A 21,361-nucleotide genomic window follows, 5' to 3' on the forward strand; every position below is an offset into this window, starting at 1 on the left:
TCCGTCAACTAGAAAGCCAGAAGGTGATCAGCAAAACTCACTCACCCTTCAACAGCCCTATATGGCCAGTGAGAAAGCCGAATGGTGAATGGAGGCTAACTGTGGACTACCGTGGCCTGAATGAAGTGACGCCAGCAATGAGTGCTGCAGTGCCGGACATGCTCGAGCTCCAGTATGAACTGGAGTTAAAGGCAGCCAAGTGGTACGCCACGATTGACATTGCTAACGCGTTCTTCTCCATTCCGATAGTGCCAGAGTGCAGGCCACAGTTTGCGTTCACTTGGAGAGGCATCCAGTACACCTGGAATCGATTGCCCCAGGGGTGGAACCACAGCTCCACCATTTGCCATGGACAGGTCCATACTGCACTGGAGAAAGGTGGGGCTCCAGAACACCTGCAGTATATTGATGACATCATTGTATGGGGGGACATAGCCGTGGAAGTCTTTGAGAAAGGGAAGAAGATAATTGAAATCCTCCTGAAGGCCGGCTTTGCCATTAAGCAAAATAAAGTTAAGGGGTTGCAAGGGAAATTCAGTTCCTAGGAATAAAAGGGCAAAATGGGCGTCGCCACATCCCAGTGGAGGTGATAAACAAGATAACAGCCATGGCCCCACCAACCTCTAAAAAGGAGAGTCAGTCTTTCCTGGGCACTGTGGGGTTCTGGAGGATGCACATCCCGAACTACAGCATGACTGTGAGCCCTCTCTACCATGTAACCCGTAAGAAGAACAATTTTGAATGGGGCCCTGAGCAACAACAATCCCTTGAACAAATTAAGCGGGAGATTTCCCAGGCAGTAGCCCTTGGGCCAGTCAGGGAAGGGCAGGAGGTTAAGAACATGCTCTACACCGCAGCCGGGGAGAATGGCCCTACCTGGAGCCTCTGGCAGAGAGTACCTGGGGAGACCCGAGGCCGACCTCTGGGCTTTTGGAGCTGGGGATACAAAGGCTCTGAAGCTAATTACACACCAACTGAGAAGGAGATACTGGCAGTGTACGAAGGAGTTCGGGCTGCCTCAGAAGTGGTCGGCACTGAAACACAGCTCCTCCTGGCACCCCGACTATTGGTTCTGTGGTGGTGTTCAGAGAAAAGGCCTCCTCCACACATCATGCAACAGATGCCATGTGGAGTAAATGGGTTGCGTTGATAACACAACGAGCTCGAATAGGGAACCCCAGCCACCCAGGGATACTAGAGGTACTCTCTGGCCAGATAGTAAAGATTCTGGGATGTCACCAGAGCAGGAGGTGACACGTGCTAAGGAGGCCCCACCATATAATGAGCTGCCGGATGAGGAGAAGCGATATGCCCTGTTCACTGATGGGTCTTGTATTGTGGGAAAACATCGACAATGGAAGGCTGCTGTATGGAGTCCCACACGACGAGTCACTGAAGCTGCTGAGGGACAGGGTGAATCGAGCCAGTTCTCAGAGGTGAAAGCCATCTAGCTTGCTTTGGATATTGCTGAGCAGGAAAAGTGGCCAAAGCTCTACCTCTACACTGACTCGTGGGCGGTGGCAAATACCCTGTGGAAATGGTTGCAGCAATGGAAACAGAGCAACTGGCAACATAAGGGTAAAAACATCTGGGCTGCTGCAGTATGGCAGGACATTGCATCCCGTGTGGAGAACCTCGCTGTGAAGGTGCGCCATGTGGATGCCCATGTACCCAAGAGTCGGGCCACTGATGAACATCGACACAACCAGTAGGCAGACCGAGCTGCTAAGATTAGAGTGGCTCAGGTGGACTTGGACTGGCAGCACAAAGGTGAACTGTTCATAGCCCGGTGGGCCCATGAGACCTCGGGCCACCAAGGTAGAGATGCAACATACAGGTGGGCTCGAGATCGAGGGGTGGACCTTACTATTGACACCATTGCAGAGATCATCCATGGATGTGAGACGTGTGCTACAATCAAACATGCCAAGGGGGTGAAGCCCCAGCGAAATGGAGAGCGATGGCTGAAATATGGATATGGAGAGGCCTGGCAGATCGATTACATCACACTGCCACAGACCCACCAAAACAAGCCCCACATGCTTGCAATCGTGGAAGGAACCACTGGATGGCTGAAAACCTCACAGTGCCCCACGCCACCGCCCGGAACACCATCCTGGGCCTTGAAACCCAAGTCCTGTGGCGACATGGCACCCCAGAGAGAATTGAGTCAGACAACGGGACCCACTTCCGAAACAACCTCATAAATGCCTGGGCAGAAGAACACGGCATCGAGTGGGTCTACCACATCCCCTACCACGCACCAGCCTCTGGGAAGATCGAGCGCTACAATGGACTCTTAAAAATCACATTGAAAGCACTGGGAGGGGGGACCTTCAAAGACTGGGACATGCATCTAGCAAAGGCCACCTGGCTAGTCAACACAAGAGGATCTGCCAGTCGAGCTGGCCCGGCTCAGTCAAAACCTCCATGTGCTGTAGATGGGGATAAAGTCCCTGTGGTGCGCATGAGGAATATATTGGGAAAAATGGTCTGGTTTAGTCCTGCACCAGGCAAAGGTAAAGGCAAACCCATCCACGGGATTTCTTTTGCCCAAGGACCTGGGTGTACCTGGTGGGTGATGCAGGACAGTGGAGAGGTTCGATGAGTACCAGAGGGGGACTTCATTCTGGGTGAGAACATGCCGTGAATTATGCTGTGCCTTTGTTAAATTGTTGTTTTGTTATTGTTAACTGCTAAATAGCAGCTGGACATGACGCAGATGGTATAGAATAAAGGGGTGGATTATGTCCTGGTTTAGCTAGGATAGGGTTAAGTTTCCCCATCAGAGAGACAGGGGGAAGGGATCTCCAGCCGGGTTATTCATACCATGCTGACGTCGGTGTGGCAGCACGGGAACTTTTCCTTTGTGGCTTTGGTAGTGGGGAGCACATGGCGGGCTGTCCGTAACCATTGCAGTATTTCTCTGTATATCTTTTGTCTTGTTTACTGTTATTACTGTTTATTGTCGTCATCATTGATACTGTTGTTGTTCAGATTGTTTATTACACTGTTGTATTAAATTTCTTCTTATTTAACCCGCGGTTTGTGCCCTACTTGTGTCCAAGGGTGGGGGAGGGACAACGGCAACGTGGTCTCTGGTCCAGGCAGGTCTTAAACCAACACAGTCCCTTCCCCACTTCTCTTCATTCAAGCATCTAGTTAATGTGAAAACATTTGTTACAGACTGATAAACACTGCTACCTATTGACAGAATGGCATTGCTTCCAGGAACCTGAAAGTTATAAACTGCAAATCCAGAGCTCTGAGTAGCTAGCTCTTCAGAGCACAACATGTGTTTGAACTGCTTAAATCAAAAATTGTGGATTTGTGCATATCCAGAAAATGAAAATATTTGGGGAGCATTGCTAATTTTTATTTAGGGAATTATTACATACATGCTTGTGAGAATTTACAAGCCTGTAGAGCTGCTGGGGTTGTTGTGGCCAAAGTGCAGAACCCAGCATTTAGCCTTACTGAAATTCATACAGTTGACCTTAGCCCACTGCTCCAGCCTGTCCAGATATCTCTGTAGTGCCTCCCTACCTTCGAGCAGATCAACATCCTTTATTTAAATTTCATTAGTTAATCTCAGCTATTATCCAGTCATCTTTGTCATGGGGACACACATTGATGGTCAAACAAAATGCCTTTATGTCCACTCTGCTTCTGTGTTTGTGTCTTTTGTTAGCAGTTTTAACTATTTGTCCTTCTGGCTGTAAAGAAAATAAAAGGATTACCTGGTTATGTGTCTATGGCCCCTGAACAAACCAGAAGGCTAAAACATATGGAAAACCCATTGCACATCTGCAGCTACAGCACTGTGCCTCTGAGGGCAGCAGCATATAACAGATTCAGTGTAGTCTCTGTATCCATGATCTGAAAGTATGCCCTTTCCAGGCTTATAAACCTTACTTGCTTTCATCTAACCTCTTAGAAAAAAACAGTTAAATATTTTCTTCCAGCATGTAGAATTAACTTAATAAAGTTTAATAAAATATATATTGCCATTGTACACAAGGTAAGATGAATAAATACACCATGCACATAGGCAGTGCTGAGCTGCAACTGTAATTTTACAATTCAAAAATCTATTTCTTGACCACAGGACCAGTAGCAATGAATGCCCTCCTCCTATTCCCTTTGCTGTAACCTCTCAAATGCTGACAGCGTATGGCATCAATAGGTATGGAGACCGAGACTAAAAATCCCCCTCCTACGCTATAGGATACTGGGTCTGTCTGAGCTGGAATTGGTTTTCCCCTACAGTAGCCCTCACGGTGCTGTGGTTTATGCTGGGAGCTGGCTGGGTGTTGGTAGCACCTTGGTGTTGTGGCTACTGCTGAGCAGTGCTTACACAGCACCAAGGCTCCTTCCGACATTTTACCCCCTGCAGTGGGACGGGGTGGGCAAGATCTTGGGAGGGGACACAACCAGGACAGCTGACCTGAACTGACCAAAGGGATATTCCAGACCATATGACGTCTGCTCAGGATAAAGCTGGGAGAAAGGAGGAAGGAGGTGGGGTCACCCTTGATCCTCCGAGGCAACCACTACATGTATGGGTGCCCTGCTCCTTGAGAAGGGCCGACATCACCTCTTCATGGGAAGGAGAGAATAAATCTGTTTTCCCTTTTTTACTTCCGAGCATGGACCTTTGCTTTGCTTTGCTTATATTAAAACTGCTTTTGTTTTACCCACAAGGGTTGGTCTATCTTATTTTCTTTCCCGTCTTCGCCCTGTTGAGAAAACAAGGGGAAGGGGGGAAATGGTAGAGTGACTTATTGGGTACCTGGCATTTAGCCAAGGTCAAACCACCACGCTACACTTCCTTCAGAGACTAATACATGCTGTTAAGAAATTAGAAATACAGAGGCTATGTCCCCTGTTACCATGTTTTGGAAGCACTCAGATATCTGTTACTGTTTCTTTTGTAAAAACTAAAGCAAATAAAAAATGTGTGAGTTTTCATAGAAATGTTTACATTTGGAAACCTGTAGAAAGCAAGCAGTAATAACAGCTGGGACACCTACTACAGTTCTAGTATTTTATGAATAGAAAGAAAAATTTGATCATTAACAGGAATCAGTCTGATTTTAAATTTGCTGGTGTATGGAACAAATATATCTATTTCTGTATTTTACTTCATCCATAAACTAAGAGAGCTTGCTTGTCTGATCTATGAGATCTCCATGAATACAATTAGGCTAGAAATCAGAAGAAAAACCCTTTCCATTAGAAGCATGAGGAATGGCTGCTGCCTTGTAAGAGTCAAGATAGAAATCCTAGCTAGATTTAAGATGGAAATTGATATTGCATGGATTTATGGGACTTCATGAGGTAGCATCAGATAGCTGATCTCACCATTTGAGGGGGTCTTTCTTGCTGCTATATTACCATAAATATAATAAATCTTTAAATTATTATAGAATTCATTCTCAGATGACATTAGCTGTAGATATATTAAGAAGCAGCTTACTGTCTCCAGTTTAAAATAAGTACAAATCTACCCTAGGATGTAACAGACAATGGCAAATGTCTGTCTTTAAGCACTTAACCGAGACTTTTTCTTTGTCTGTGCAGTGTGACAAGGCTCCTAACTTTATGAGTTAATCACTCCATCTGTTCCTTAATAAAGACATGAATTGTGTTACTTCAAACACAGTGCAGTAGTTGAAATGTGCCTTGGTGGGAGCAGTGATTGAAAGGGTTAGAACTTTCACATAGCAAGACCTACTGACTTAAACAGTTATCAAGCCATCTCTGCAAATGCACAGCAGAGTTAGCTTGACTTTTCTAAGTAATTCAGTAGGCGAATAGCCCATAAACAGTGGTGTAGAACAGGTTGGCTCATACAGTCTTTGATGCAAGAAGGGAAGTCCTTCATAGGGTGATATATCAGTGTTCACCCCTATTTAGTGCCTTCTTTGTAGCAAGGGTCTTGGAGCTCCTCTGTCTACAAGCCTCAGTTCAGTACAGCTGACACTAATGAAAGAACCAGGTTCTGAAGCTGTCTTTCTTGAACTCGTGTTTTCTGATTGAAGCAAGGAATGTTATTAAAAATGGGAAGCCACTGGTATTAACTAGTCATGGCTCCATTGAAATGCCCACTGCCTAGAGTACCAGTAAAGACTGCACTGAGGTGATTTCACGCCAGCACCAAATGCTTTTACTGCCTTTTAGTGTCTCTCCTGGATTATATTTGTTGCTGCAGGAAAAAGATTTTCAGTAAAACTCTTAATCCAAGGAATTTATCTTGTGTAGAAATAAATGAGACATTCTACTGAAGTAAACACAAATTGAGCTATATAATGTTTACTTCTGCAGTGAAATGCTTACTCTTATTGGCGGTTGGATGGTTGGAAAGTATGAGCCAATGCCATAGTCTTGTAACTCCCAAGACTAGATGGAAGATCACCTGACTTTTTTTATTCAACAGAAATGTTCTTTTACTTTTGCTGCTTTTTACTGTTTCATATGCAGGCTGTGCTATGTGGACTGCTGAAATACTTGCATGATGTATGAATGCTTAGGGTTCATATTATTCAGAATGTCTCTTTTGCTACTTTCCACATGCTTGTCCTGGGTAAAATGAATGATCATTCTATGGAATAGTGAATATGTACCATCCCAGTAGCAGCACTAGCCACTCTCATTTCCATATAGTCACAGACAGTAAAAGGCAAATTGCTTTCCCATTATTTCTTTATATTGAATAAGAGCTGCAAAGTCATGATTCAATAAAACAAACTGGCTTGTTAAGGAAGACAAAGATCCAAAAGCAAAGAACTGTAATGATACTTTAGATTCTTATGCATCCTTTAGTGTTCAGTGAATCTTCAAGATGATTGGAAACACAAGGCCTTGTTTTCAACTAGTAGAAGTCAGCTCAACTCCATTAAACACTGATCTATAAGGCAAGGTGGCCTGTGAGTGTCAGTCTACTATATATGCAACACTTAGTGACTTTGGAAGGGAAATTCAGTACAGCCATGAAAAGTATCTTTTTATGAGCTGATATAGGACGTAAGAGAAGGTCCAACCTTCCCTATTATTAAGAATGGCAAATAAAATTTAATCAAACAGCTAGCTAAATAAAAACACACCCAAAATGATGTTTCTGTGAAGCAGAAAATGATATGGAAACACATATGGCTAACTCAGTAATAATTCTGGGAAGATTCACTAATGCAGAAAGCAGTCCCTGATTTTCAAGCACTGTCTTTCAAATATAAAATCAGCCAATTGTTCAAATATTTACCTATGCATCTATAGAAGTGAGATGGGGAAGAACAAAGAAGCAGTTTTATGCAGTGTCCCAAGAGAAAAAGAAGGGAATTATATAATGGAAATCTTCCTTTTCCTTTCTTTAAGGACACTGGGGTGTTTTTTCCAGAAAAACACAAACAACTTATTTATTTGGTCCTTCTTCATTGTGCTATTCATTGTACTAGTCATAACCCTCATAAATGCAGTCTTAATCAAACAACTGCTACTGTGGCTGCAGAGATTTATAATTTGGGTGCATAGCAGGTGAGAGTTGCATTACAGCCTTCACTGATGGAACTTCTAGTGGAAAATAAGGCATTTAATATACATGTGAAAGCCCTGAATAGTTTTTCCTTTTCTCCCTTCCCTTCTTGTCCTCAGGTTACTGAAAACACAGATTCTTAATTTAAAGTTCATCCAACCACAAATTGTCATAATTATGTCCTTGAAAAAGCTTAAGGAACAGACATATGATCTGAAGCCAGATCTTGACAAGGCAGGAATTGCTGTAGCTTTTGAGTGCAAGGGAACAGTGATGATGATAGAACAACTCATTAGCTGAAAGGACTAGCTGAAAGAACAACTAATTGTGGAGGCCACTCCATTTTAAGGGGCAGGGTGACCTTAGTTTTTTCTCCCTACGCAGTGCTTTAACTCTCTTGCTGAGGTAAAACGAAACTTCAAATTATTAAGTAGAAACCTCATAAGCCCTTTAACAAAATACTTTAGTAGCAGGAATCACAGGGCCTAGTATAGTAAGCTGTTTCACATCCTCCACATTGAAACCACCTCTCTATAACTTTTTATACCTCAGTTGGCAGTCTGTTATGCAGAAAGCTATTAAAACTCTTTGGGGGTGAAAGCAAGCACCCAGTGGGGATTGGACAGGGACAACAAAAGGAATTGCTGCGAAGTGAAACATATGATTTCATAAGCTTAAACCAGAAAATAGGAAAAAAAACAGGCCCAAAAGCATTAATTAGACTTGCATGTGCAAGCTTAGCTACACCCCCCATGAAATTAGATATTTTGTTAGCAGACACATTTTCTCTTTGAAAATATATAATGTGTTATCACTCTTAAAAAACCTCAAGACTGTATTTAATCTGGTGCATCTGAGCAGAATTTAAAGGAATGAGTTATGAACAGAGTGGGTGTCTGCATGTGGGAAGTGAATGAAAGTATTTGGCAGTGAGGAGTTAACAAATACTGGTGGGTGTTGCTATTTTTGTTTAAGGCACATGAACTGAGGTTGCTGTTAGTGTTAATACAATCTTCAACTAGCCAGTTGTTTAATCTTTAACCCTTACAGATTATTAGAAAAGGTATCTGCTCAATCTCAAAACTAGTTCAATTAAGTTGCCTAGAAAGTGAAGTACAAGTTGGCTTTTGTGGTTAACTCCTTCACTGTACTAAGTGATTTCACATACTTTATGGATCCTGTCCCTGGAAAAATAAATGGTTCCCTATTGTTAATAAAACTTTAATGCACACAAAATCTTTTATTTCTACTCTATTTTACTGCCAAAACTATAGACAAATGTAACCCCTTTTGTAGTTTGCCAGTGGCAAGTTAGCCTGGCTTTTTCAGTTCAGACTTCACTGTTCAGCTGTGCAGTGACTGATGCAAATTAGGCTCCTTGTGCAGGTCAGCCTTCATTGTAAAAGTTGCTACTTTTTAAAAAATCAATTTTGTGGTTACATATCTAAGGCAAATTTGGGAGATCTAACAGTAATAATTTCAAAATCACTACCCATTATTTCAGTTCAACCAGTTCCAGCATGCTTCAAGATTCCCAAATGTTCACGGGACCTAACTTTTGCAACAGGAGAGCATACTTTGAGGTCAGTGTCTGGAGAGGATCATCACTCATATCAAGTGATCAATAGGGGTAGCTGAGATGTTCATGAAACTCTCCAGTCAGAAACTCGCTTGGATATTTTACATTTCTGCATGATTCTCTGGTGTGACACACCAGATATGACATTACTGAAGCATGGTAATGCTTCTTTAAAGTGCTCTAGGCTTTGATAGCACATGGCTCTGGAATAGCCCAGATGCATCTAACATCTTTAGTCTCTCAGTGTCCCCTGGCACACTGTCTGTGCTGTGTAAACACCTCTGAAATATATTATGTGTTGCCTAGAAAACCAGAATTTACCACACATCTTTTGCTCTCAGACCAACTAGCTATCTGTAGCTACTTGGGATTCTCCCTGGATATTGGCTATTCACTTCTGCACGGTGAAGATGGTCTTCCTTTTCATGAACCATTACTGCAGTGGTGGAGTCCAGTTATATTACAGTTTCAAAATCTCTCTGACTTTATCCTGGAATCCATCTACTCAGAGCTCCCACTGAAGAACAGTACATGTACATGACCCCTGATCTAGCAGCCTTGGGAGGCTCCTTGGGAGGCATATAGCTGCTACAAGAACAGCTATGAGCTCTTCATTTAACTTTTCTGCTATTTAGTGGGTAATGTTTTACCTAAATCTCTTGATGAAACTGTTAAAAAGCAAAAAGTAGAGTGAAACATTTTCTCTAACATCCATTTTGAGAAAAAACCTAGGAATTAGTGCTGATCCTGTGGGAGTTACAGAACTTCTCCTGGGAATGTATGAAAGTTTCTTTTCTTCTCCCTCAGCCCAGCAGGTCTTTCTACCAGTATCTGCCTTGGGAGCTGTAGGGCAGGAACACATCAAAACCAGTGGGGTTGTAGAGTCAAAGAGAAGTCCTCTTTCTCAAATGACACAGCCAGAGCAGAAACAGTACTTTTGTCTGGTACTTGCCTGTTAATCCAGACATCCATTTCTCTCACACTGACAAGGCAGTAGGATAAAAGTGCTCTTTGCCCAGACGATGAAGCACTGAGAATCTGTTGTAGGTGTCTCAGCTGTTTTTCTGCAACTCTGACTGTATGGAGGACTGAGAAACAGGAACCCACTTGATTTGCATAAGCTAACTGCCTTTTAGAAAGGCTTAGATTTTTTTCTCTCTGTTGTTTCTAATCCAAAAAAATACAAAAATACAGCAGTTTAACACTTCAAGTGTGTGAATGAGTGTCACTTACCAGGGATCAAGATTCTCAAAGGAGACAAGCCACTTTGCCTGCTGTCTTTCTGTCACATCTTACTATTTAAAGTGTCATACTTGCATATCAAAAGGGCCTATGAGTCACGACAGTACTTCTGAATCACAAAAACATTCTTGCTTGTGCCATGGATGAAAAAATAGCTTAGCTGTGAATGCTAGCAGGTGGTGGATAATTAGATGCATGTGTGTATGTGAGTAGATGTCCGAAACTGAACTTTTACACTCCCAAGCAGAAGCTTGCTACTTGCTAGTTGCAACCAGCATGAGGGACAGTTGTAAATGTTGGCAACACCTGGTCTAAACATAGGTGGCATGCCCTGAATCCTCCAACTGATGAAGGGACATGAGACAGATCTGCACCACTCAAGAGGCTGATCTGCTGACCTGCTTCTGCACAGGGAAAGCTGAGGCCTGGAAAAGAGCAGGTGAAGATCCTGGCTGAAGAAAACATCCTGGAAGTGGAGGAAGATACTGGAGATCAGAGAGCTGAGTGGAGATGAGTACTGGGGGATGCCCAGCATCCTTAGCCAGTAACACCCAAGAGAAGTAACTGCTAGCAGCATCAGAGCAGCAGCCTATATGACTTTCCGCCCATACTAGATCAGCAGTGACCTCCTTGCTGGGGACGTAGGTTGAGAGCTTGGGAGCCTAATGCTGAGGGAAGTGAGGGAGAGAGTGCATGAAGAAACCTTAATCCAGTTGGCTCTTAAACAAACCCCAGTACCCAGATCCTTGATGGGTTGTCATTCAATCTGCCTCATCTGTGACAGCTTGACAGGTTGCTTCATACATTTTTTTAACTAATTTTGAAAGCATTTCAGAGCTGACATTTACTAACGTGTGCCAGCTGATGCATGTGGATGCTTTGGAGTGGAGATCCTACTGCTCTTTTTCGCAAGCATTGAAAGAAGTGATGAGAAAAAACAAAAACACAGAAAGCAATTACCCCAGTGCTTTTGGTTGCCTTTTTTTTTTTTTTTTAATAAGAATTTTCTGCTATAACAAAGTGGTAAAATTAAAAAAAAAAAAAAAGTATTCCTGTTGTCAAAATACTGAAAATTCTGAAAAAAACTTCAAACTGAATGTTTAGCAAATGTATTTTATCAGATAAAATACAAGATGGGGTACCACAGACAGTCTGCTTTTGACCACCCCACCAACTCATATGAGAAAGCAGACAGATCTCTAGGCATACTATAAATGTGTAAGTACATTATGGTGTGTCTCTCCTAGAATTGTGCTGATACCACTGCTTGGCTCTACACTATTTTTACCAGCCATTTGGAAGAAAATGCAAAGCTGTCATTGGTCAAATTTGCAAAAAGACATGGAGGTAGGGAGAGTAGTAAATAACGAGTACAGTTCTGTGATCTGGACAGCTCAACTGCATTGTGTCAAACAAACAGGACGTATTTCAACAAAAATGAATATAAGGTGTATGCTTAGGAATAAAGAACGTAGGGTGTATTTATTCAGTAGCTAAATGTGCCATGGGATTGACTGTGATTGATAATCAATAGAATATGACTTCTCAGTGCAACAGCACAAGCAAAATGGCACATATGTTGTTTTCAGCTGTATAAATAGGGATGTTACATAACCTCTTCATTTGGCATGACTGCTTCTGGTGTATCATGTCCAGTTCTCAATGTCCATGAAAGACACTGAAATTAGACAAGATCCAGAAAAGATCCATAAGGAACATCTAAGGCTGTGAAAAAAAGCTGTACAGTGAAAGAAAAAGAGCACAATCTATTTAGCTTGTGAAAGAGAGAGTGAAGGAATCTGCTTGATCTCAGTGAAAGCACAGCTTTCATAAGGGTTTCTTCTACTCAATATAAAAATACTTTGTGTCTGAAAATCCAAGGTAAACAAATTCACATTATAAATAAGGTGTCTTTCGTCCTTTTTTTTTTTTTTTTTTTTTTTTTTTTTTTTTTTTTTTTTTCCCAGGTAAGTTAGTTATCCATAAAAATAAATGCATATCTTATTAAAGGCCATAATGAATTCTCCATTACTGGCAAATTACGTATCAGGATTTTCCTAGAGATACATCCAAACATGCATAACCTCAGGCATAGCCAATGGTGCATATTACACAGATGATTAGACTACAGGATCTCAGTTGTCCTCCTTTATATAAATGTAGCTGGATGAAGGGAACAGCCATGGAATACATCACAGTTTAACAATCTCAGGTGTATTAATATAATATACACATATATATATATATATGTAATATGATATATATAATATATATTAATATCACTAATGTAAAAATTGCAAAGCACTTAAAAACAAAAAAAATGGGAATTTTACTTAAAGTTTCAAGGAAGTGTGAAGAAAACATTGTACAAACCATGGCAATGCTTGAATGCTGTAGGACAACAAAAACATGTGAAAACAAACCTGAGTCTGATAGTACTCATAAGCAGCAGAAAGACTGCAGCATAAATGAGTCACATAAAAACAGGACTGAAAAAAGAGCTGTTAGTTATGATGCTAGTCAATAAACTGAGATGACGAAATAAAGAATCACAATCATGATGAGACAATGTTCTTGGACAGTACTTGTCTAAAAATGAGAACTGATCCAATGCCTCTTACTACTAGCACAGGGCCTTGGCAAGATGTGTCCATGTCACAGTGTTCTGCTTTATGGCAGTGTGCTGTCTTTGTATGTGTTCATAATGCTCCAGTCAGTATAGCTTCTCCACGGCTTTTGCAGGCACATTTCCAGCAGCACAATTTTGCCTTGCCATTCCTGTTGAGAGAATCCCTGTGATGCTTTTGTAAATTCTGTCAGAATTCCTTTCTGGAGGTGTCAACAACAGCATGGGATGTGTGACTGTTTCCCAGATGTCAACTTGAGATTCAAGAAAAATAGCACACTATAAAATTCTGAACAGTCTTATTACCTCTCGAAAAAAAAGATTGTTTTTTTCAGAAGCAGGCTGATACTTAGAATCTCTGAAAGTCTGGAGTTTCTTTGACCTTTGAAGTTCATCTAATCCAACCCCCTGTCATAAGCAGGGACACATTCTACTAGATCTGGTTGCTCAAAGTCCTGTCCAACCTGACCTTGAACACTTCCAGGGAGGAGGCAGCCACAATTTCTCTGGGCAACCTGTTCCAGTGTCTCACCAGGGAATTTCTTTCTTACATCCAATCTTAATCCACCCTCTTTCAGTTTAAAACTGTGACCTTTTGTTCTATCACTAAAGGCCTTGCAAAGGCCTTTTCTTTATCTTTCATATAAGAAATAATTATATAAGAAAGTATATGTTATTGGAAGACTGCAATAACGTCTCCCTTGGAGCTGTCTCTTCTCTAGGCTGAACAATCCAAGCTCTCTCATAGGAGAGTTGTTCCAACCCTCTGATCATTTTCATGGCCCTCCTCTGGACCTGCTCTAACAGTTCCATGTCTTTCTTGTGCTGGGGACCCCAGAACTGCATGCAGTACTCCAGATAGAGTCTCACAAAAGCAGAATACAGGGTGAAAATCACCTCCCTTGACCTGATGGTCACACTTCTTTTTATGGAGTCCAGCATATAATTGGCTTTCTAGGCTGCAAGAGCACATTGCTGATTCATATCTAATTTTTCATCTACCAGTATGCCCAAGTCCTTCTCTGCAGGATTGCTCTCAGTCCATTTATCACTCAGTCTCTACTGATGCTGGTGATTGCCCTGACCCAGGTACAGGACTTAGCACTTGGCCTTGTTGATCTTTATGAGGTTCACATGGGCTCACTCCTCAAGCCTGCCAAGGTTCCTCTAGATAGCATCCCTTCCCTTAAGCATATCAGCTGCACCACTCAGACTGGTGTCATCTGCAAACTTGCTGAGGATGCACTCAGTCCACAGTTTATATGTCATTAATAAAGATACTGAAGAGTACCAGTTCCAGTCTATTTGGATACCGAGGCATTGATTGTAACTCTTTGGATAGAGTCATCCATCTAGTAGTCCATCCATCAAACACAAGGATGTTGTGTGGGATGGTGTCCTTAATGGCTTAAGGATCCCATCTTACTTATCAGTGTGATTCAAAGTGATAGAGGTTTGATTGTGTCTGTTGTGGTTCTAGGATTATATACCCATGCTGTGTTTACCAGCAATTGAATTCATGCTAGTTGCTGGTCTTTATTACTCAACAGGTGTCCACACCTAATAAGTGATCCCCAGATGAGTATGTCTATAGCTGATAAGTGAAACCAGATTTCTGTAGAAACATCCCAAACTACCTAGTCTTTGCTAACAGAAACCTGGGCACATGTAAAGAGCAAACTACTGAAGGATCTTGCAGACACATTGCAGGTAGGGACCTCCATGTGGTTTCCTGCATGCAGTGTCATCACGGGTTCCCTTGACCAAGAGGGAAACCATGCCAAGCACACAAGTGATGCACACTAGTGGACAGTGCATGACTCTAAATGTAGACACAAGACAAATCTTCACCTAAAAAAAAAAAGAAAAAAAAAATCCCATCTGGGAAATTTGCATGTACAGCACAGTAAATTGCTAACATAAACACATTTATTGGGTGCCAACATAGCACACACATGTAGTACTTTGAAGTTGTAGCACTGAGTGTTTGAGAGTCAGCAAGCAAGATAAAACAGTAATTTTATGAGAGAAACTCACACTAGTGAAAGCCTCATGGAAAACACAAGCAAAACATAAACCAAAACTGGAACTAAGGGATACAGGAAAAATTAAGGCCCATCAACATCTGTTCTTTTGTGGCCTTAGGAAATCATATTTTTTGACCTGACCACATGGTCCCTACAGAGGATACTCACAAGTACTCTAGGTTATAGGGCTTCTTAGCCAGTAGGCAGCATCCCATAAAACACTGTTAAGAAAGGGGTGAGGGTGGGAAGCGTTTATGAAACAATGAATATTTTGATCAACCTTTAAATGGTGAAAATTCCACTTTTTTCCATTCATTTTAAGTATTTGCCTTCTGGGGAGGTAAGGGGGCTTTCATCAGCTTCTCAGATTGAACTTGGGTAAATAATAATGACACACACATCTACATAATGATTATCATTGATAAGTTCCTTCTTTTCTCTCCACCACTCTGGTCTTCCCGACCCTTCCCTCTCCCTCTTCTTCTCTAAGAGAAACTATTAAGTTGGAAATGTTGTATACCTCAAATAAGAGACTGCCATTTTTAGGCATCTTAGATACCTGGTTTTGGATAGATAGAAGAAACTTTCTGTCAAGAGGTCATAGAAATAAATTCCTTTTTAATTCCAGAGGTGGTAATCCATAAAACTATGTAACTGTGAATAAATAAATTAGTTAATTCCGTTTATGCATATTACTATTACCACTGGAATTCAGTAAGGGAAATGCTTCTTAAATTCTCACAGCATATATATTTATGTTTTAATATCTTCTGGAATAAAGTGATGAAATAATAATACTGTGATATTACTTTTATATTTCTAGTAGACATCCACCAACCCCATCACAAAACCTTTCACAATGATTTTACTACTTGACTGAACACTAGCACGCACAAAGAGGTCCTTCGTACAGATTAGAAATGAAACTGCTGGTTAACACATTGCAATTATTAAGCTATTTTATAGGAGCAGGTTTTGATGCATGCATTATTAATTACTTTTGCAAGTTAGATTACTCATCATGGTTCAGAGTTCACAAATCATTTGAGTAGAAAATCAATCTCAGTATAAATGGAAGCACATTGGACAGCATAACTCAACAGGATTATCAGTCGCCACTGTCAGGTAAGGCTAAAGGACGAAGAAGCAGTCATTTGCTCCTCTTTAAAGCAGAAAAAGTGTTCATGTGTGGACAGCATTAAAGAGGAAATCAATAGTAACTGCTCACTTGAATTCCCTATGACAATTTATTTTTGTCTACATGTCTAAAGGGTTTTATCTTCTGCTAACAATGCAAAGGTGGATAAATGTCTAGTCACTGATATGTTGTAGTATATTATTTGGTTTTACGGATTTTGAGCTTGAAAATGAAACGAACAAGACAGTTTTTTGAAACAGTTATAGTACAGTGGTTTATGATGATCTCATGACTAGAAATCGATACTGTTTGTCACGATTTAATCCCAGAAAGCAACTAGACACCATGTAGTCACTCATTCACTCCCCCCCTCTTCCAGTGGTAAGGGGAGGACAATCAAAGAAAAGTAAAACTCATGGGTTGAAATAAGAACAGTTTAACTAAAGTAAACTAAAATAGATTAATAACAATAATAAAATAACAACAATAATAGCAATGAAAAGGAATATACAAAGAGAGAGAGAAATAAAACCTAAGAAAAGATAAGCGATACCCAGTGAAATCATTTACCACCCACTGACTGATGCCCAAGCAGTGACACTCCAATAAGCCAACTCCCTCCAGTTTATACACTGAGAATGACATCCCATGTAATAGAATATCCTTTTGGCTACTCTGGGACAGCTGTCCTGGCCATGCGCCTTCCCAGCTTCTTGTATACTTGCTTCCTGGTGGAGCATAAGAAACTGAAAAATCCTTAATTTAGTATCAGTGCTATTTAGCAACAACTAAAACATCACTGTGTTACCAACATTATTCTGACACTAAATCTAAAGCACAGCACTGTACCAGCTACTAGGAAGAAAATTAACTCTGTCCCAACTGAAACCAGGACACTGTACTATTATGTGTGTTGCGTTCACCATGTAATGCAATTCCACAAAGTTTTCTCAGTGAAAGGGTTTAGGCCTACACCAAGTCCTGGTTCAGTTTGTTCCCTACGAGCCTCTGTTAACAACAGCAGACATCCTCGTTCTGCTCTATTCCTTCGTAGCACTAGCAGAGGTCAAGTCTAGCAAGTGTATTGATTCATCCTGTGTGTCTTGAAACTGAAAAGTCTGCTAACAACATCTTTTGGGATGTTTCACCCATTCATGTTTGTACTTCTAGTAAGAGGTGAATTTTGCTAATACTTCCGTAGTATTTCCTGGCTCTTCTTAAGAACTTCTCCAGCTTGGCAGTAAAACAGACAATCTTTGTCAGTGTTAAAACTAACGTCAGCCAATCTGAGCTCCAGGTAATTATGTTATCAGTGAAGAAGTAGGATGTACATTAAATTTTAATGATGGGATATTTTATGACAGTGCTATGCCAGCACTGGCCCCTTTGGAGGTAGAAAGCATCAGAAGGTAACTTCGGCTTCCCTTGGAGATATCTGAGCCTTGATCCCAAACCTTTGTAGACTTGGGAATCAAAGGTTGAAAGCTCTTTCTGGGATCTGCAGAATGCCCATGGTGGTAAGTGAGATGGAGCTTCTATGTATGGTCATTGATTCTTACTCTTGTTGAGTGGGATAATTTTCAGTTTTACACAGAGCTGGAAAACTGAATTATCATAAACAGATGTAATGTTGATGATATAAATGCTTCAGGGAAAATTAGGTGCTTGAAGTAGCCTGTGCTGTATTAACTCTTGCTCCCAACTAAATTTCACACTTGAGATGATTAGCTATTTATCATGCTTCGCTTTCTTTTTATGAATAATTCCAAGTATTTGCTGAGTACTCAACTCTTTATTTTAGAGACAAAAGTCACTCAATAGCAGGTAAATCAATTATATTTTTTCTCTCCACTGACTTAGTTGCTATGTTACAAATTGTATACAAGGTACATTTTGACCACAAAATGCAATAAGAACATTCACTTTTATATCAAAATAATAATTATTGTGCCCTGATGTTCAGGCTCTGCAGGCACTTAGCTCATCAGAGTTCTGATGATAGGAGCTTCTGTGTGATGGCAGGTACTCCATCAATTATTTTTTAAAGCAGGGAGAGAAAAAAGTTCCTTTTCCTTATGTATCTCAGATGTTGCAGGATCATCTTAGGTGGTCTGAAACTTTGAAACAAGGCATTGAATTCTTGCTTTGTTTAGTATACCAAGTGAAGAAAAAGAACAGAAAGTGAAAGTGAGAATGAAGACACTAATCCTGCTAAAAACTGTCCCCATGCTCCTAGGAGTACAATGACTGATTATTTTTCTAGTCCTGAAGCTGTTTGGCTTCAGGATTCAGACTAAAGACTCACTTCTATCACTGGCTAGAAGACAATGTTTTAGAAGAAAAAGTCTGCAAAGCTACCGAAATGGTGAGACAGACCATTTTTTTTTTTTTTTGAACAGCAGTAGATCAAAGTACAGTGATTATGTATTTTAATGTAAAGGTGTTTATCCAGGTATGATGATTTCAAGGAGTTTCTAAAGCTAAAATGAGTTTAAAAATGTTATTCAAACAAAACACTGTGTAATTTGTAAGAAGCTAAATTGCTTTCTCCAGACCCTTAATTGTTTTTTTAAAAAAGAGCAAGTTATTTCATTTACTCTTTAATTAGTAGTTAATAGTCACAACAGAGCATTACATTTCTATCCAAGGAGGTAAAGTGCCTAGCCCAGTGTATCCCAGCAAACCTAATCATGCATCCGTTTAATTCTTTTATAGTATCTTGGAAGGATGACTAAGTTTTTCACAGCTGGCTAAGGTCTCATCTTGAGCCATGTCAATATCTAGAATATACATGTGTAACCATTGCAAACTGATAATCAAAGAAAGTTTGGGAGGAGGGAAGAGTGTTAACCATTCTTCCACTAGCTCTCTTCAGGGGCTTCCATGCTCTACCACATGAGAGCTGGAAAAAGCAGAAGAGAACTCCTGTTCTTTTAACAGTGAAATTACCCAACTTCAGAGTATTTGGAACCTATTTATGGCAACAAATTTATCACTAACTGTGTTTGTTATTGACATTTCTCCCTAAAAGTGCTAAAGGAAGAAACTGTCAGTGGTTTTGTTTTCTTCTCATCCATAAATACAGGCTGGATTAAATCTCACTGAAATCACCAAAGTAAGTATCACCCTTTATGTAAGAGTAGCTAGAGGAAATCCCTGAGATTCGTAATGGAAAACCAGGGTTGAAGCAGGCTTAGGTTCTCAGGAGCAGCCCACATCCCCACCAAATGCAAGCAGAGGGTTTCTCAGGAACAGTGAGCTCTGCTGAATATTACTTTGGACAGTAGTGTGTCTGGGCAGCAGCCAGCACAAGAGCTCAGGATTTCAAGCCAAAAGCTGTGTACAGCCTGATGTACGTGAAGCACACAGATACATAGGGCACCATACCGGAGAGGACAGCATACAGTAGGAACCAGCTACCTTGGAAAATCAGGCTAGCTGCTGCCGTGAGGGCAACGCGAGTTGTATGGAGCTATTGCTGGGGATAATTATTTTCACTCCTTTGTTCATAGAGGAGCAAGTGAGTTTACCTCTGCAGGGCTTGGTCTCTGTTCACCCTATTTCTTAGCCCTGCTCCCTCTACCTTTTGTTGTTCAGTGGCAAAATCAGCCTGTCACTCCTTCCTTCATAGAGCAAAAGATATTTTTCCTCACCTGGGATCACAGTTTGGAATATTGCTCATTTCAGCTGCAGCCTTAATAAACACAGCAGTACCAACCTGAGAAACACCTTTGAAATATGGTTTTTGCAAGTGCTAACTTAGAAGACTTTTGCTGATATTTTTAAAAATTTATTACTCTGCTGTCAAAGCAATATTACCTGCTTGTTCGTCAGTAGACTAACTGAATTGCACGAAGGATTCTCATGACCGTTTCTTCTTCAAACCAGATTAACCTGCAAGACCAATTTGTGTTTTGTTTGCTAGCTTCTCATGTCAAAGAGATTAGAAATACAATAGAAAACTACCACGTGTCTTAAAAAATCCATGTTATCTCATTGCAAATCTTCGACTACAAGACCTCTCACAAGAAATTAACACACATGTAAGAGTCCCTTTCACATGTCCATTTAATTTTGGATGCTCTTTGTGGCCTGCTCAAGCTGACAGCAAAGTCCAGGTAAAATCATTTAGTTTGCATCAGTAAGTCCACTATATTTTAGATTTCCTTCACAGCAATCTAAAGCATTCTTATGCAAAGAAAGCAAGATAAAGGCTTGTGATTTGTCCATAGCAGAATAAAATTAAATTCATTCTGTGCTTTCCCACTGTGTCTTTCTCTCCTCCCACCATTGATCTGGAGATCTTGTAGAAAAGATAATATGCTATGCATTTTTATAGCGTCAGCACAGTTGGAAGTGCAAAGGTCTTTTAATGATAAACTATGAACTTTGCAATCCAGCTTTGAGAATGACTATGTCAGTACCCTGGGTACCAAGTTCATTCGTCACTTGATGAAGAAAGGTGTCTTCTGATGGAAATTCAGAGGATACTCATGGTGTTATCCTTGGTGTATATCATTCTGGCCCCATGAAGTCCTATCCCAATATTCTCACTAATGATCCTCCTGGCATGTGTTCATGATGTACTTTGACTTAGGAGCAGAAAACATGGTCCTGGGAGTGCAGGTTTTCTGGTTTAACAAAATTAATTTTTCTCTACCTTTAATTTTCCTGATGCTGTGTTTGCTTTTTCTGTACACCGCCTACACTGAATGAAGCATTTGGCTGTTTTCTCCTGGTAGTTCCGATATCTCAGCTGGCATCTATTTTCTATTCCTATATCCTACTAATGTGCAAACACAGGCTGAGGACTAAGGAGACAGATTAATCTTGAAGCACTGAGTACAACAGAAGAGGTGAAACAAAGCAGTAACTGTTGCCTCAAAATTCATGTTTACAGTTTATAATATTTTAAAATTACAGCATGTTTTCTAGTGCTCCAGGCACAGAACAACAGGTTACCAGCTGTTGACAGCTTGTTGCAGTGCCAACTGACAAACTCAAGCTGTACACTAACTTTAGAAAGAGGCTACGACCTAGAGGTTGGTTGCAAAAGTTAGTTGCCGGACACTCGCCAACCAGACACGTCGGGGGATCTCTCACCACTTCTCAGAAAGTAACTGGGACCCCAAAACCCACTCGGCTTCGCTCCAGGCTTTAGCGCCTCTTACATGGCGGCCGCATGCCAGCGCGGGGGCCGCGGGGTGTGGGGCTGACG

Source organism: Athene cunicularia (assembly GCF_003259725.1).
Source record: "Athene cunicularia isolate RWA chromosome Z unlocalized genomic scaffold, athCun1 chrZ_part2, whole genome shotgun sequence".
NCBI classification, from domain to species: Eukaryota; Metazoa; Chordata; class Aves; order Strigiformes; family Strigidae; genus Athene; species Athene cunicularia.